The sequence below is a fragment of the Mesoplodon densirostris genome, chromosome 15, assembly GCF_025265405.1.
Source record: "Mesoplodon densirostris isolate mMesDen1 chromosome 15, mMesDen1 primary haplotype, whole genome shotgun sequence".
NCBI lineage: Eukaryota > Metazoa > Chordata > Mammalia > Artiodactyla > Ziphiidae > Mesoplodon > Mesoplodon densirostris.
In genome coordinates, this window is record NC_082675.1 from 64,809,759 (window position 1) to 64,827,708 (window position 17,950).

The following is a 17,950-nucleotide window of genomic DNA, read 5'->3' on the forward strand; positions in this document are numbered from 1 at the left end:
ATTTGAGCTTGTCAAATTCCACCAAAACCCTATAGCACTTTGGAAGTGTGATGAATTTAGATTCATTTATGATATTGAGTATTCCTATTTATGAAAATGAGATATTTCCATTTATTTTGGACTTAATACCCATCAATAAGTTGTCTAATTTTCTGCACATCTCATTAAATTTGCTTATTCCTCCATCTTGGGTTTTATTGTGGCTGGAACATTTAAAAAATATATTTCAGTCATACAAAAAAAATCAATATATTGAAACACCCTTGGATCTCCCACCCAGGTCTGTCAACTCTCAGCACTTTGCAATATTTGATCAGATGTAAGAAATAAGACATGACAGATGGATATAGCTGAAGTCCCCTATGAACACCTTTATGATCCCACTCTCCTCCCTCTTGTTTCTCAGGGAGAGTCACTATCTTGACTCTCCCCCATGGTCATTAAAGGGTTTTGATACATATGGTATCCATACAATAAAGTTTTGCACATTTTATAAATTTGTGTCAAACTTTTAAACACTGCTCATGTAACTTTGCTTTTTTCACTCAGTATTATAACTATCCATGCTGATAGTTATATAATACAGCATATATTATACATATATAATCCTCAACTCTAATGCATTCATTTAGCTGTCATATACCACTCCATTATATGACTCTATCACAGTTCACTGTCTAGTCTCCTTTTGGTTTCCAATTTTCCACTCTTACAAGCTGCCATGAGTAGTCTGGCATATATCTTCTCATTTGTATGAGAGCTCTTTAAGGACAGAAATTTCTGAACTTCTTGATCAAAAAAGAAGCTCCACAGCGAGAAATACAATTTTACACTGCAACCTCACACTCACACACACACACACACACACACACACTCTTAAAAGAGACATTCTACCATATGTTATCCTCTGCCATTTCTCTAAATTGAGGGTTGTGAACCATTAATATGAAATCAACTTAGTTGATCCTGAGAAGTATCTTTTTTAAAAGAACAGAAAAAAAAAATAGAAAACAGAATACAGTAGAAAACAGAGCATACTCAATTATTTCAAAAATTTTAATTCAGTCTGTGTCTCATGTAAAATATATTTCCCACCATAGGTCTGTAAAACAACATATGAAAACCACTGCCTTGGGACAGATACCAAGGAGTTGAAATGCTGCACAGTAGGACATGCACATATACAACTTTACCAAATACTATCAACATGGTTACACTAATTGTCATTCCCACCAGGGAAATATGAGTTCCTATTTTACCCAGTATCACTAACACATTATCTGGTCCCTCAAACTTTTGTCAAAAGGATGGGGTGCAACACAGAGGGCTGTCGATGTTTAGCACTTCCCCAACTACTAAGAAGTTTGAGAACATTTTCATGTTTACTGACTTTTCAGGATGCTATTCCTTTGAATCATTTGTTCACATTCACCATCTTTTTCTTAATTCACAGGAATTACTTATATATTCTGGATAATAATCTTTTGTTAATGTCACATGTATCTTCACCTAGCAAGTGACTTTTGATGGCCTTTTTTATACTTAAGTAGTTCACTTTAATGTGCTCAAAGTTATCAGTATTTTAAATCATACGTATACATCTGTACCTTCTTAAAAGATCCTTCCATATGCTGTCACCTCTTAAAAGTCAAAGTGTAAAGTTTTGCTTTTCACACTTGTAATTTTTTTGTGTGTATGGTGTGAGGTAGGTATCTTCCCCTCCTCAACAGAAATAATCAAGTACACCAGCACCATATACTGAATCTTTTCCCTAGTGATTACAAATGCTATTTGTGTTTCTAGGCTTTTTTTCTTTCCTTCCATTAGTCTATATCTGAGACAAATACCATCATGTCTTAACCATTAAAGCTATACAATATGTCTTGAAATCTGATAAAGTGAATTCTTTCACCTGCGATTTTAATTAGAATGACACAATTTATAAATTAGTGGAGGAAAATTGACACATGATACTGGCTTCTATTCATAAACACAAGTATATCTTCTTGTAATTGAATATTATATGGGTCTTATAATTTTTTCCATTAAGGTCCCACGTGTTTTTATTTTTTCCTAGGTATTTTGTAGTTTGTGTTGCCATTTTTTTTTTTTTTTTTTTTTGCAGTACGCGGGCCTCTCACTCTTGTGGCCTCTCCCGTTGCGGAGCACAGGCTCCGGACGCGCAGGCTCAGCGGCCATGGGTCACGGGCCCAGCCGCTCCGCGGCATGTGGGATCTTCCCGGACCAGTGCACGAACCCGTGTCCCCTGCATCGGCAGGCGGACTCTCAACCACTGTGCCACCAGAGAAGGCCCCTGTGTTGCCATTTTAAAGGGTGGCTTTTTAAAATTTAGATTTTGTTTGTTGCTGGCATACACTGGTTTTTATATACAGTTGACCCTTGAACAATGAGGAGGTTAGAGGTGCTGACCCCCCATGCAGTCAAAAATTCGCATATAACTTTACAGTTAGCCCTCTGTATCACAGTTCTGCAAGTGAGGATTCAACCAACCATGAATAGTGTAGTACATAGTTATTGAAAAAAAAAATCCACATAGAAGTGGACTGGCACAGACAGTTCAAACCCATGCAGTTCAAGAGTCAACTGTATTCTTTTTAAAGTCAACTTTATTGAGGCACAGCTTACATACAATAAAATGCACAGATGTTAAACATATAATTCAATGAGTCCTGGTAAATATATACCTCCATATAACCACCATCCCAGTCAAGATACAGAATATTTTCATCATCTCAAAAAGATTCCTTGGGTCCCTTTTAAGTCAATCTACCCTTCACACCCATGATTTCTATCAAAGTAATTTTACCTGTTCTGGAAATTCATATAGTTGGAATCATGCCATAGGTACACTTCTATTTTTTAAACCAACACCATTTACTCAAATTAGGCAAGTTCCCTAATTCCTAATTTTCTAAGAATTTTTGTCAAGAATAAGTACTAAATTTTATCATATGCTTTCCTTCACCCACTGAGGTTATCATACGGTTTTTCTCTTTTGATGTGTTAATGTGATGAATTTCATTTACAGGTTTTCTAATGTTTAATCATTTTTACATTCCTGAGACAAACCCTAAATAGTCACAGTGTCTTTTTTGTTTTGAGCAAATACTAACATTTTTACCTAAAGTTTTACTGCCATGTTCATTAGTGAGATGTAGCCTACATGTTCCCCTTCTGGTACTACACTTGTCTCGATGGCTGGGAGGGTACCAAGATTACAGTTGCCTAGCAAAATGACTTTTTCTATGACATTTTGTATAACACTAGAATTACTGGTTCTTCCTAAGTTTTATAGAACTTGCCCATCTGGAATTTTCACTTGGGGTTTGGGTTTTTTGTTTGGGGATTTTCATTTAATTTCATCTTGGTGTGATATCTAACTATGAATTTAAATTTTAACATTATAATCTAATCAAGTTTAATCAAGTTTCTTATTCTTAAGCCAATTTTGGTAATTTATTTTGCTAGAAATTTCCATTCTACCTGTTTTCCAATCTGAAAGCAAAAAACTGCTCAGTGTTCTTAGTTTTGAAATCTCAATTTGGCCGCAGTCCTATCCCTTTTTCATTTCTAACACATTTGTGCCTTCTCTTCCTCCTCTATCAAACTTAAGTCTTTTCAACTTAGCACCTTAGGTTTAGTTGTTCCAGTTATATCTATTTTCCCCTATTAATATTTCTCAACTTTATTTCCTTCCTTTTTCTAACTCATTACACTGTATAGTTAACTTATTTTTCTTTACTAAGTAAACATTCTTAATTCTTTAATATACATTTAAGGTTGTAAGTTTCCCAGATAGGCAAATGAACTTTTGTTGTATCCCAGTTTTGATAGTATTTTCATCATCCTAAACATTTCCTAATTTTTATGAGTTGCCCTTAAATTTAGAAGTATGTTTTTTTCAGCATACAACTATGGATTTGGGAGCTGTTGCTGCTATCCTCCTGTTATGTTTCTAACTTAACTGCACTAGGGTCCAGGGACATGATTTTTAAGGTACAAATTCTTAGGAATTTGTCAACATTTGCTCTGAGGTCTAGTACATAACCAAGTTTTGTAAAATTCCATGTGTACCGGAAAAGAATATAATTGTAATTGTTGCATGCTTGCTAACTGCACATTTCCAGTGCTGTATAACCTTATTTTTTACCTATCTCTTCTTAAATTACTGTGAGGTATGTTAAAATCTCCTACAATGATTATTACACATTTGTTGACTTATCCTTGTAATTCTGCTAATGTTACCATATAGACTGCTATAGACAGTCCCTACCACACCTGCCCTGCCCTGCACCCAAATTCACATGTTGAAACCTAATTCCCAATGTGATCGTATCTGGGGGTGGGGCCTTTGGGAAGTGATTAGGTCATCAGAGTGGAGCCCCCATGAATGGGATTAATGCCCTTATAAAAGAGACCCCAGGGAATTCCCTTGCCCCCTTCTGCCATATGAGGTTACAGCAAAAAGATAGCTGTCTATGAAGTAGGAAGTGAGCCCTCACCAGACACCAAATCTGCTGGCACCTAGAACTTGGAATTCCCAGCCTCCAGAATTGTGAGAAATAGATTTCTGTTGTTTATAAGGCACCCGGTCTATGGAATTCTGTTACAGCAGCCCAAATGGAGTTTATGCCTAGTATATCTTTTTGCATCTTTTTCCTTTACTTTAGAACTGTGTCATCATAGTTTCAACTGTATCTACTAATAAAAAGCATTTAGTTAATTTTTAATTTTTCATTCTCCATTAACCAGCAAGCTTAATCTGAAATTATGTATTGGTTTATGGAGATATTTAAGCTTATTTTCTATCATCTTATTTTGTTTTCTAATTCCTAAGCAATTTCTTTGCTTCTTTTTTCTCCTTTCCTGCCTTCTAGTTGAATGATCACATATTCTTTATTTCCACTGTCTCATCCCCACTGATTTGGAGTTATACATTCTATTCCAGTTCTTTCAGAGGGTTATCCTTAAAAATTTTTGATGGAAAACTTTAATCAGTGGGTTGCAGGTGACGACAGCAAACTAAAAACAAACTCAACAACACACAATAAAGGAATTTAAAAAGAAAAAAGAAAAGACAATTTCATGAGGATAGGGAGAAGAGTAAGAAGAAAACAAGCAAAAGTTTGATAACTGGAAAATGGATGGATGAGTAATAACTGTGAACAGATCAGAGACTGCTTACTAACTCTAGCCTACCTGTGGAGAAACATCCTGATTTACACAGCAGAATTTTCAAAAGGCTAAGTAGCAGACACCACCAGTCATAGCAGGAACTGAGGGCCAGAAAGAGGAAGGAGATAAAATAGGCAGGATTGGGTGAGGGATATTTGAGAAGCAATCAGATACTTAGATCCACTTCCCCACTCTATGCCACTGGGTACAGAAGACTAAATGTTTATTCTTGGCAGAGAGTAAAAGAGTCTACCTGTACTAGGAGATGGCCTGGGTCCCGTTAGGAGAAGAGAGGGAGTAAATGAACATAAACATGCTAAAAGCAGACACTCCCAACCTCTTCCTCCACTGAGTTCTGGCTCCCAAGATACCAGCAGCCAGACCTTTACCCATTTAGTCAGATCAAGACTCCTCTCCAGGTTACCTGACCAACCCAGGAGGAAAAACATACAGATACTAATATTGAGGGTTTACCAACAAATGGTCCACTCAGATCACTCTACAGTGAAACTGAAACAAGACCCACATGCTTAGTTTCCAATCGGCTTTTTAGACCCCACCTTCTTAATCAAGGATTACTTGGTTTATCTGAGGAAAAAGGCAAGCAAAAACAGAAAAATGCAACTTTCAAGAAGTTTGAGACTATACAGAGAAAGAAAACATCGTCAAAATCATCACTACACCCAGAGAAACAAGAGAGAATATAGCAACCCTAAAGCAAGAGCAGCATGTTCTACAAAGGAAACATACTTTACAAAGGGAACATTCAAAGTGTAAAAGAAGAGCTCTTAGATGACTTGATAGCAGAAACGGAGGGGGGGGCGGAGGGGGTACAATAGAAGTGTGGGAAGATACAGTATAGGAAATCTCCCAGAAAGCAGAACAAGAAGAAAGATGGAAAATAGTGGAGAAAAATGAAGAAAATTAGAGGACCAGTTCAGGAGGTCGAATGTCCAAACAGAACTTCCAGAAAGACATCAGAGCTGATTGGGGGGGCGGGGGGGGGATTATCAAAGAAGTCAAGAAATATCCCCTGAACTGAAAGATGGGAGTTTCCAGATTGACAAGGCCCATCAAGACCCCAGGACAATGGATGAAACACATCCACATCAAGGTTGGTGGCTATGAAACTTCTGAATGCTAAAAAGAGCCAAAAGTGTCCAGGGATAAATTTTTTGAAAGGTCATACAGACAGAAAAGAATCAAAATGGATTTGATTTTCACAACAGTAACACTAAGTGAAGTCAACAGAGCAATGCCCTCATGATTCTGAAAAACAATTATTTTTAACCTAGAATTCTATTACCCACCCAGGATCGAATAAAGGTATTTTCAGACATGTAACATCTCCAAATATTTTCCACACACACTCTCTCAAAGGAAGTCCTGAAGGATATGTTTCATCAAAAGAAAGGAGAGCAAAAGAACAGGAGATCTAACAAAGGAGAAAGGCTAAGGAATCCCATAAAATGACAGCGAACCCCATAAAATGACAGTGAAGAGGGATCCGAGGACAACTGCTGTGTACTAGGTGTAGGCAACCAGTGTAGATTGGGGCAGGTTCAAAAACATGTAGCAAAAGTAATATCAGGGGACTTCCCTGGTGGCACAGTGATTAAGAATCTGCCTGCCAATGCAGGGGACATGGGTTCAATCCCTGGTCTGGGAAGATCCCACACGCCACGGAGCAACTAAGCCCGTGCTCCACAACTATTGAGCCTGTACTCTAGAGCCCGCGAGCCACAACTAATGAGCCCACATGCTGCAACTACTGAAGCCCGTGCGCCTAGAGCCCATGATCCGTAACAAGAGAAGTCCGTGCACCGCAACGAAGAGTAGCCCCCGCTCGCCGCAACTAGAGAAAGACCATGCACAGCAATGAAGACTCAACGCAGCCAAAGATAAATAAGTTAATTTTTTTTAAAAAAAGAGTAATATCAGGCTTCTCTCTAAAGTGGACAAACATTGTAAAAGTCAATGGAAGCATGACTTTCACTGTTGAGACCCAGTATGATCATGGTAAATGTTGAGAGTAAATGTGACAGTAAAGAACCGCCTGGTATGTTTTAACCAACGTCGAGATTTCTGATGCTACAGATTATAACGCAAAGGGAAAAAAAAAACGGCCTGATAAGAGGAATTCTCATGCATTCAGACTGGTTTATATATATATGGAATTTCTTTAAGCCAGAGCCATTCAACAGAAATAGAATACAAACCACACATGTGATTGTAAATTTTCTATTAGCTACATTAAAAAATTAAAAATAGTTAAAAGTAATCATTTTAATAATTTAATTTTATTAATATAACCTACCATATCTCTAAAATATTCTTTCAATGTGTAATCAGTATTAAAAATGGAGATATTTTACACTCTATTTTTTAATTAATTATTAAAAATCTAGTGTGTATTTTACAAATGCAGCCCATCTCAATTTGGACTAGCTACAGTTCAAGTGTTCAAGAGCCACATGTGGCTAGTGGCTATCTACTGAACAGAGCAGCTCTAGAAGGATATGGAACTGGGGAGCAGGAGTTAAGAGATCTAAGGGAGAGTTACTTTCATTATTTACTATTTTGTCCCTTTCGAATTTTGCACCATGTGCTCTTACTACCTATTCAAAAAATGAATAAAGTACATTCCCTAAAATAAAAAATACAAATGTAGATATCTTCTGACCTACTTCTAGAAATCTATCCTATGTATGTGTATAATGATGTATAAACAAAGTTATTTATTATAGCACTATTTTTAATACCACAAGACTGGAAATAAATGTCCATCAACAGAGGACTGATGAAATATATTATAGACACCCATACAGAAGAATACTGTGCAACCAAAAGAAAAAGTTAAAAAGTACTCATTATGTACTGACATGGAATAATCTACAAGATGCATTATTAAGCAAAATACAGGACCAGTTTTTGTACTAAAAGTTAATATATGCACAAAGTTGCTCACATATGCATAAAATCTTTGGAGCAATACAAGAAAACCTAGCAATGCTACTTGACTTTGGAAAGGCAACTGGGTGGAAGGGACAGGCTGGCAAAGAGACCTTTCACTGTATATCTTTAGTATCTTTTGAATTTCGAATTTTGAATTTGAATACAATAATGTATTACCTATTTAAAAACCCCACTATTCTACATCTAGCTAGAGTCTGCTTTTTATTTACCCTGCTTGGCCTTCATGTGATATTTAAGTCCCTCTACAAAAACACTACAAACTAGTATTTTTCTAGTTTTTCCATAGAGAAGCTTGAGGCTTGTTTTTCTCAGAGGCCACAGAAGTTTCAATGATATCAGAACAGAGATATAGATATATATATTTTAGTATACAGTTCCCAGAATTTTATCTCCTTTCCCCAAATGGCATTACAACCCCAGCCCCAGCTACTGAATTATTTATCTAATAAATGCCCCAAGGCCAGCTTTTCCTTGACACTAACTGATTTTCTAAGTTTCTGGTACCTGGGGACTTTTCTCTTCCTCTCACCCCTCCCTCTTTAGATCAGCTGTATATATATATATATATAAATATATATATGACCAAAAATGTTTTACATTTTATCAAACATTTGCAGCAGGAGGAATGGGCCTAATCTGTGTCTCTTTGTGTGATTTTTTAGAAATCTAGATAAAGAGAGTATAGTCAATGATGCAAACACTGAAGAAAGTAGTATGACAATGGAGAAAAGACTGCTAAACTTGGCCGTTCAGAATCCAGTGATGACTTCTAAAAGGGCAGCAGGTAGGCGAATATGAAAAAGAGTGGCAAAAAACACTTCACAAGGTTCAAGTTTAGAACAAAGGAAGTCATTAAGTATAGAAAGTAAATGCAGATTTCAAGTATCTTCAGATGGCAAATACAAAACATTCTCCAAATACCTATAGAAATATTTATTTCAAAAGGAAATCAAGTTCGATATTTCGCATAAAATACTTGAAATGTGACGGTGCTGCCTCATAAAGAACACCTAAGTTCCTGCTGAAATGGTATAAAACCACTATTAGATTTTTGGCAATCCACATTCAAACAGGTATCACACGTTTACTAATGACCTGGATTTTTACAATTGTTTTAGTCAGAGAAACCAGGACAATAGAAAGCATTAAAAAAAAAAAAAAAAGTAAAAACTAGTTTTAAGAACAACCAAAAAAAAAAAACGAAATTTCTCAATTCTCACTGTAACTATGCTTTTTTTCCAAAGTTGTACACTAGTAACGAAAGACACTGCCAATTGGAAACCTAAGATTTTTAGGTTTCGCCCCATGGAGAGCGATGGGTAATGTGCCTTTTAAAAGCAAAGAGAAAACATTCATGTGTTCAGTTTTATGGACTGTTAAAACGTAATGTTAGAGCTTGAATTTAACCCTAAAAGCAGGTCATTACTTCAGTGAAAGTCCCCATTATATGGGGACTGCTGTGTAAAGAGACTCTATCTGTTCTTTACTTGAGTTACATTCCTTTCACCTTTAATGAGTTGTGGAATCCATAGGTCTATATTCAGCTTGCAAACATAAAATTACATACTAGTTTATCATCCCTGGACTGTGAAAAAGGATCCAACTATTAAGAGACTACACAAGTCCAGACTCAAATCAGCACAAATATTCAGTACTCCAATCTCCCTTCAAACTCCCAGAGTCTGTATTAACCTTCTGCTGAAGCAACAACTTACACCCACATCAACTGGGTGCAAGTCCTCAGGGTGTAAAAGTGCATTAAAGCAAAGCCTAGAGTAGCACTGCCCAACACAACTTTCAATTAAATTAAAATTAATTAAAATTAAATTCAATATTCATTTCCTCAGTCACAGAAGCCATATTTCAAGTGCTAAATAGCCACATGTGGCTGGTGTCTACTATATTGAATGGTGTGGGTCTACAGAAAGTTTCTTCTCTACGATCTTTTACTCCTCTAGAACTTCAAAGGCTTCCTGGGGGCCAAAGAATGAGAGGAAAACTGAGCAGGCAGGGCTTCAGCAACTGTCCCTTTCCTTACATTTTGAGATTCTGCATAATGCTGTTGCTGTTGCTGGTAGGAGCCTTCTCTCTGGTTGCTGTTGTGTGCATACAGGTATGTGTGTGCATTAGGTTTGAAAACTAGTTTAGAGCAAATATGGCCAATGCACAAACCTCAGGCCAAAGTTGAACCCTCCTGATACTTAAAACATTTTATAAAGAAAAGTTTAATTAGCCGGCTTACATGAACTACAGCCTAACCACCTGTCTACAAAGTAAAAGGTTGGTCTAAACATGAAAAATTTGCATTCACTGCCATAGATAGAGCGCCTCTAGTCAACAAAAAAGTTTCCATAGTTCATTCAAATCAAGGAAGAAAGCCCATGGGCCCAGCTTCCGTTGCACCATTTATCAGGAGTTTATTCTGTGAACTCTGAAAACCAGAATCACCTCCCCACATTTTATAATGAAGGATGATTAAGACGGAGCATTTCCTTAATATTTACAAGTCCATAACCATTATCATGTTACATAATTTTTGGAAAAGCTGAAGCAGCATATACAAATGTACTTTATCTTCAACGGGCAAACTACAAGATCACGGATTTACTATGATACTTCCTCAGATCGAGTTTTTGAACTGAAAGACTCAAGGTAATAAATCTGATGAACTTCCAGTGGCTCCTCCCAGTTATTCTTCCTCACAAGCTGAATACATTAAACCTGAAGCTATGCCCTCCCGCTAAAAGAGAAGGGAGGTCACAGTAGGGCACTACAGGTTTTCAGATGCAAACTGGACATGTGTACTGAACAGATCAAAACTAAAGTCTGCACTCACTTTCCACTGTTCTAGTCTTGAGGCCAAAGTAATTCTGAGATTTTGAAAATTACAGAACTATCTGGAAGAATTCGTGACAAGTTGACAGTAAACTCACAAATTTTAATGAGAATGAATCACTTCAGGATTTGGTTTTTTTGTGTTTTTTTTTTTGCGGTACACGGGCCTCTCTCTCACTGTTGTGGCCTCTCCCATTGCGGAGCACAGGCTCCGGACGCGCAGGCTCAGCAGCCATGGCTCACGGGCCCAGCCGCTCCGCGGCATGTGGGATCTTCCCGGACCGGGGCACCACGTCCCCTGCATCGGCAGGCGGACTCTCACCACTGCGCCACCAGGGAAGCCCAGGATTTGTTTTCTTAAAACCACAAACTTAAAAGATCTAAATTACCAGGCATCTGTCCTGTCAGTGTGGCTCACTTATATCTAAGAAGAACGCGTACACACTCTAGAATGTAAGGCACATATGTGAGCCACAATTACCTTAACTACCTTAATATTTCTGGCTAACTAGCCAAACCAGAGGCAGGGTCTAAATCCATCTGGCTTGGCAAAATTACATTCTCCCTACTTGAAATTACTGAAATTGAAGCTCAGAGCTATCCTTGAGATGTCTACCTATAATCAGCACTGAAATATGTCTTAATTGAACACATCACAATTATATCAACCTGGAGTAATGATCAAAATTGATCAGAGAGGGCCTCCCTGGTGGGGCAATGGTTAAGAATCCACCTGCCAATGCAGGGGACACAGGTTCAAGCCCTGGTCTGGGAAGATCCCACATGCTGCAGAGCAACTAAGCCAATGTGCCACAACTACTGAGCCTGTGCTCTAGAGCCTGCGAGTCACAACTACTGATCCCACATGCTGCCAACTACTGAAGCCCGCGCGCCTAGAGCCCGTGCTCTGCAACAAGAGAAGCCACCACAACGGGAAGCCCGCACACCGCAACGAAGAGTAGCCCCTGCTCGCTGCAACTAGAGAAAGCCCGTGCGCAGCAAAGAAGACCCAACACAGCCAAAAATAAATAAAATGAAATAAATTTTAAAAACTGATCAGAGATAAGCAATAAGCCTCAAACTGTGCATTTTTAAACAAAAAAGGCTGGCTAACTTTTGTACTACTGGTTTAAAAACAAAAGGCCCTTTTTTTCCCCCAAATAGCTAAGGCTATAAATTACAAGGTCACCAATTAATATTTGATGGAGTAGATGGTTTAGAAAGTAACCCTGAGATAGGAAAGAGGAGGATCCAAAAAAATTACCAAGGCTAATATTGGATAGAAGTCACATAAAAGAAGCATGAAGCCCTCAACAGACAGACTAGCCAACTGTCCACACATGTTCAGTCCCAGAAATCTCTAGCATACTTTATCCTAAAACCTGAGTGAAAAGTTGTACACGACACCCCTGCAGACTGACAAAAAAATGACTTACTCCGAAGAAAAGGTGTGACCTGGGGTGCAACACCATTTAGATCACCTTTCTTTACTACTGGCCTAGCATGAAAGATTTTTCAGTCTGGAATCACATTACTCTGAATGGCAAAACAAATGAAAAGCACCTTGGTCAGAGCAGGTACTTTGGATCTGTCATAAAGTAAGTCATTAGAACCATGTTCTACCCCTTTAAGAACAATTGTTAATCATCCCAAATGACAATCTAAAGTATATTATGTAGATTACCGCTCTCTTTAAATAGATTTTCCCAAATATGATTTAATCTAATTGATGAACTTTCATTACTATGTTTTCAGGTCTGGTCCTGCACTGAATGGTTCCAGACATGCTAGTTAGGCTCTGAGCATTCGTTTTTGTGTCTTGTAGATTATCTCCATTATCCTCACCAGACTGTTATGTATTTTCTTAAAATAGACAGTAGGCTAACAGTTCCCCATCCTCCTACCCCACCCCTCACTAGACTCCCCTCAACCTCCCACATGACCCACAATCTACTTGTCTCTAATCTACTGTGGGTTTAGAAGCAAGATAACTTTGCTTGTTAGAAACATTTGAAATAAATGCCAACAGGTTCTAATTAAGGGTCACAATGGCTCTCCTATGACTAGAATTGAAAGGTATGGACTTGGACAATTTGCCTACCTTAGGCCTTTTCGCTAAGTGTCTGTTTCTCAAATGTATTTTATAATAGATCAAGGAGAAGAGTGTAGGAAAATCATCTGAATTAGAAAACAAGTGAAAGCTACAACCAGAAGAGAACAAAGATCTTCTGAGAAGACCCTTAGTCTGAGGCACTGTTCTTAGGTACCTTCATCACCATCACTTACTCTTTGAATGTAATAACCTTAAGAGGTAGGTGTTATTACCTCCATTTTCAATCAGAAAACCAAGGCTCAGGAGTTAAGTAATTTGCCCAATACAGTGACTGAGAAACTGACTATACGCCTAGGTCTCTCTGACGCCAAAACCCAGGGCCTTTCCACTACACAAGGTTGCAGCCCAATCCTTTTTCTTGGTTTAGCTAATTGTTTTTATACTTTATTTCTGATACTTCCGTTAGAACCTGACCGATTCAGGTTTGCTTTCTTTCCCTAACCAGTTTCTATAAAAGGCAATGGATAATCAAACTAAGGCCAAATTAGGCTTAGCTCTACAAGTGTTCACCTGCTCAGCAACAAATATATTTCTGAAAGACTAGTCATATCTTTAATTTGTAGAGATGGTGCAAAAATGGTGACAAGTTCCCCCACCCCCAAAAAATACACTACCTGTTCCCGGTGACAATATGAGTTAACATGTGACACCTTCCCTAGTGCTGTCCACTACACTCAAAAGAAAGCCATGCAAGCAGACTTTAGGAATTGGCTCAGTCCTGAATTTGTACATTAACATGATCTTCCTACTCTAAACACTGGAGGACAGGACAAAGAGATATGAAGATTTTCCACTTTTCTAATCCCATTAAGGAACAGGGATACACTTGTTCCCTGTTACTTCACTGCCTAGTTCAGGGCCTGACACACAGCAAAAGGCTGTTTTATTGTTTAATAAATGAATAAATGTTACCTGTTCAATAAATGCAAGTTAGTTGTTGAATAAACGCATAACCTCTCCTGAACTGGTTTTGACACCTTTTGATTTCACATTTCCTGCCGTACCTTTACCATACTTAGTGGGAAACATCTTTCCTCTTACAGATAAAAATGGCCCCTCTACTCCCATCAGAAGACATGCCCCTCGCCATCCTCTAAAAATGACTCTTGTCCCAAGAATAAGAATGAGACTCCATCTTCCAGACTGCACTAAATACGACGACTTTTATATGCATTACAAAAACACCTGTATAAAAAAGCTGCTACAAAACGAGAAGTCCTAAAGTACAAAACGAACAAAATCAAAACCAAACAAGAATAAGGAGGGCTTTCACACCTTTAGAAAAGCCAAAGCTGAAAATATTTGCAAAATGTAAAAATTCAATAGGTCTTTGATCAGCAGGTTACGTAACTAAACTATTTTTCACTCACGGATTTTCCCCCAATGTGAAGTAACAAAATTTTAGCAACATGTTTGTAATATTTACAATATGAAAATGAAAAGGGGACCTTTTGCCATCTTGAAGTAGAAACAACCTTTGTTCTTACTAAAGAGAATTTCTGCTGAAATATACAAAACTATCCCCAAATTCCTACTTAAGAGTTAAAGCACACACCAAGCCTGACAAGCCACAAACAACAGGAAATTACTCTGCACAGTTTCTTACAAGATTCTTATTTCATGAACCTTACAGATTCTGTGTGTAGAGATTTGACCATTTATGACTAGGCACAGGTTAACTTACAACCTTGAAAAACCAAACTCTGTTGAACTCCTATAATGTGAAATCACTGTACAAGGTATAGCTACAAAGTATAAAAACCAAGTTCTAACAGCAATTTCTTACTAAAACAAGTCAGGAAATGGATGTTACCAATCACATTACATTAATTAAAACAGACCAATGAACTACTTTAAACTCAATTTTAACATTAAGAGTGTAAGTGGGTAATCACCTTAGATATGCCCATGGACTTGAACTATTCTTTCTTACTACCACAGCTAATTTTATGGCAAAAAAACAAAACAAAAAACTAAGGAACTTTAAAAATAAAATCAGTGTTACTTCCTGAATTTAATATAAATGTTTTCTAAATGACCTTTTGGTGGAGAAAATTCTATCAATACCCTGTATGTTTTTTTTTAAGGCAAATGAAAAAAAAATCCTCCAACCATGATACATTTATGAAATCCATTTTACATTATTTCTCCCATCTCTGTGTATATTTGCTTCACTTATTTATTTATTCACATCAAAACTTACCACATTTAACTATTTACCTTACACATGTATGTGAGGAAAACTTTTTTTTTAAAGGGGATCAAAACTAGAAAAATAGCTAATGTATTTTCAGAATAATAGAAAATGTATTATCTTATTAGTCTCAAGGAAAGCACCCTTACAATCAGTGGTGAAGGTTCAATTCACATGAAATCAGAAGAAAAGGAACTAATCATTCAGAATTCTGGAAATTAATTCAAATTTCAGGGACCATTTTTGGAAAAATGGAGTTTGCGTGATCACTTGTTTATTTATTGACAATTACTTTACCTGCGTCGTTTTAAAAGTTTAAAACACCAAAATTTAGGATACTCCAAACTGTAACAAACATGCCAGGACTTAGATGGAAAATGCTACTTCATTTTCGTTTTACCTGGAAATTTTTTTCTTTTTAAATAAAGGTTTAGTTGACAACAAACCGGTAGTATTTAGCTTTTAAAGGGTCAGGAGGAAGAAATAACAAAACCAACCTAAGTACTGTCTTTCTTTTGTTTAGGATCAAAAGGAAACCATAACCACAAAACGGTTAAGTAAGTAAAAGACAAAAGTACTCAACCCAAGGGCAGTATCCCCCAGGAGAGAACAAAGTTGCAGATTTGAAAACCAAGTTTGAAATACGTGAAATCAATCAGCGTGCTCTCTAAAGGCGTGTGATAAAAACAAATAGGCTCCGCTCACAGAGCAACTTTCACAAGCGAGTAGAGAAGAATCTGGACAGAGTATCAGCCGTGTGCGTGTTTGTGTGAGAGCACACACAAGCGATTCTGAACCCCGAGACCAGAATGGTTAACAAAGGTTACAGCACCAAAAAAAAAAAAAAAAAGTGGAAGCAAAGTATCGCACGCTCCTAACTCGGCTTCCCAACAACTCCCGAAACCAGAGCTCTGTCCCTCCGGGCTTTGCAAATCACAACCACAAACTACCGAGTGTGTTCGCGGCGCAGGGGACGGGCCACAGCCGGCCCCCGCCCCGGGCCGCGGGCGGGCGGCAGCTCCGAGCGCCAACCCCTTCCCTCCAGCTGCCGACCCCGTCCCTCCGGCTGCCGACCCCGTCCCTCAGGCTGCCCCGCCCTGCGCTCCCGCACCCCGAGGGCCCGGCGCCCCGCGGCCCCGACCTCGCCACACCCCAGCCCCCGGCCCCCGAGGCCAGGTGACGCGGCGAGCCTCACCGACCCGAGCCCCACATTGACACACCCCAGCCCCGTGGGCCCGCCGGGCGCCGCGGCGTTACCTGGACCGAGGCTCCGGGTCCCGCCCCGTCAGAGCCGGGGGTCCGGGACCTTTTGTTCCTTCCTCTTACGAATGGGATGAGGGGCTGGGAGGGGAGAGGGGAATGGGCGATTGGAGGCGGGACTGAAACCACTCTCGCGGCCGCCCGGCCACCCGCCCCGCCCCCCAGCCGGAGCCCGGCAGTCGACCCCGGCGCGCGAGGAGGGGGCGCGGGCCCGGCCGCCGCCCGCGGGAAGGAGGGGGTGGGGACGCGCGTCCCGCCACCGCCCCTCCTCCCCGCGGGCGCGCGCCCGCCTCGCCCCCACCCCGGGCGGCCGGGGCGGCCGAGTCCTCCCCCGCTGCGCCCGCCGGCCCACCTCCGCTTCCGCCCTGCGCCCTCCGCTGCCGGCCGCAGCGGCGCGGCGCACCCACCTCCGGGCGGCTCGCTCGGCGCTCGCTGGATGCTGGCTGGGAGCTGCTCCTCCGCCGCCGCGGCCGAGCGGTAGACCCGCCTCCCACCCCGGGCCGCGAGCCCCGCCGATTCGCCGGCGCAGCCCCGGGGCTGGCACCCTGCCGCCCGCTGATTGGCGCCCCCGGCCGCCCGTTAGGGCGCGAGGCACGCCGGCCGAGCGCAGCGCTCGGCGCGTACGGAAGAACGGAGGAGGGAAAGAAGGAGGCCGAGCGCCCGGGAAAGGCCGGGGCGCGAGCGGGTCTCAGAGAGTCGCGGGCCACTACCTCCCCACCTCCTTTCCCTTCGGCCGCCCCGCCCTCCCGGCCGGACCGGCGGCGCGTACAGCCAATCAGCGCACGGAGTGCTCGGGGTGTGAGCCGCGCGTCGGGGGCCTCGAATCGGAAGGGAGACGTCGCTCGCTGATTGGTCCCGCCTCCCCCGTAGAGCGTGAGGCGAGGCGTGGCCGGCGGGCGGCGGGGCGGTGGAGGAGTAGCCAGGGTGTGATGCCCGCGGTTTCGGTTGGCTTAGTCTCCTGCGCGGTCCCACGAGAGGCTCTGGGAAGGGGAGGGGAAGGCACGTAACCTGCTGCGCTAGCGACCACCCGTCCCTCACTACCTCGGCCCTGATCTCCCTCCCGGTCTCTCGCCAGCGCCACTGGGTGGGGCCTGTCGGGGGCCGCCTGGCCCACCTTCAGTAGTCAAGCCGGGAGTGGATACGCTCATCCCCGGGGAAGCCCAGAGGACGGGACGAGCCACGGGCAGAAGAGGGTTCTGCAGAAGCTCGGGTACCGGACCCACACTGGGCTCGCCCTTCTGCGAATGAGTGGGCGGGGCCCTCGTGGTGGTAAACGGGGGCGGGGTCCGAGATGTAAATAAGCCCAGGGCTGAGATCTTTTCTGGGATGTAGGGCCTGGGAAAGGGGATGCCAGGTATTTTTCTTTAACCGGAACC

At 41.0% G+C, this 17,950-nt stretch overlaps 1 protein-coding gene across 4 annotated transcripts in view; it reads right to left on the bottom strand.

Moving 5' to 3' along the window:
• Window positions 1-17,332, bottom strand: part of SMAD2 (SMAD family member 2) — a 98,864-nt gene extending 81,532 nt beyond the window's left edge. For 2 of the 4 annotated variants that reach the window (XM_060118111.1, XM_060118108.1), the window contains exon 1: window positions 16,982-17,332. The gene's annotated coding sequence lies outside the window, so the exon portion shown is untranslated. Of the gene's footprint in view, window positions 1-16,571; window positions 16,776-16,926 lie in introns of those variants that run through there. The other 2 variants (XM_060118109.1, XM_060118110.1) reach the window with 2 other exon arrangements.
• Between the last annotated feature and the right edge of the window lie 618 nt (window positions 17,333-17,950).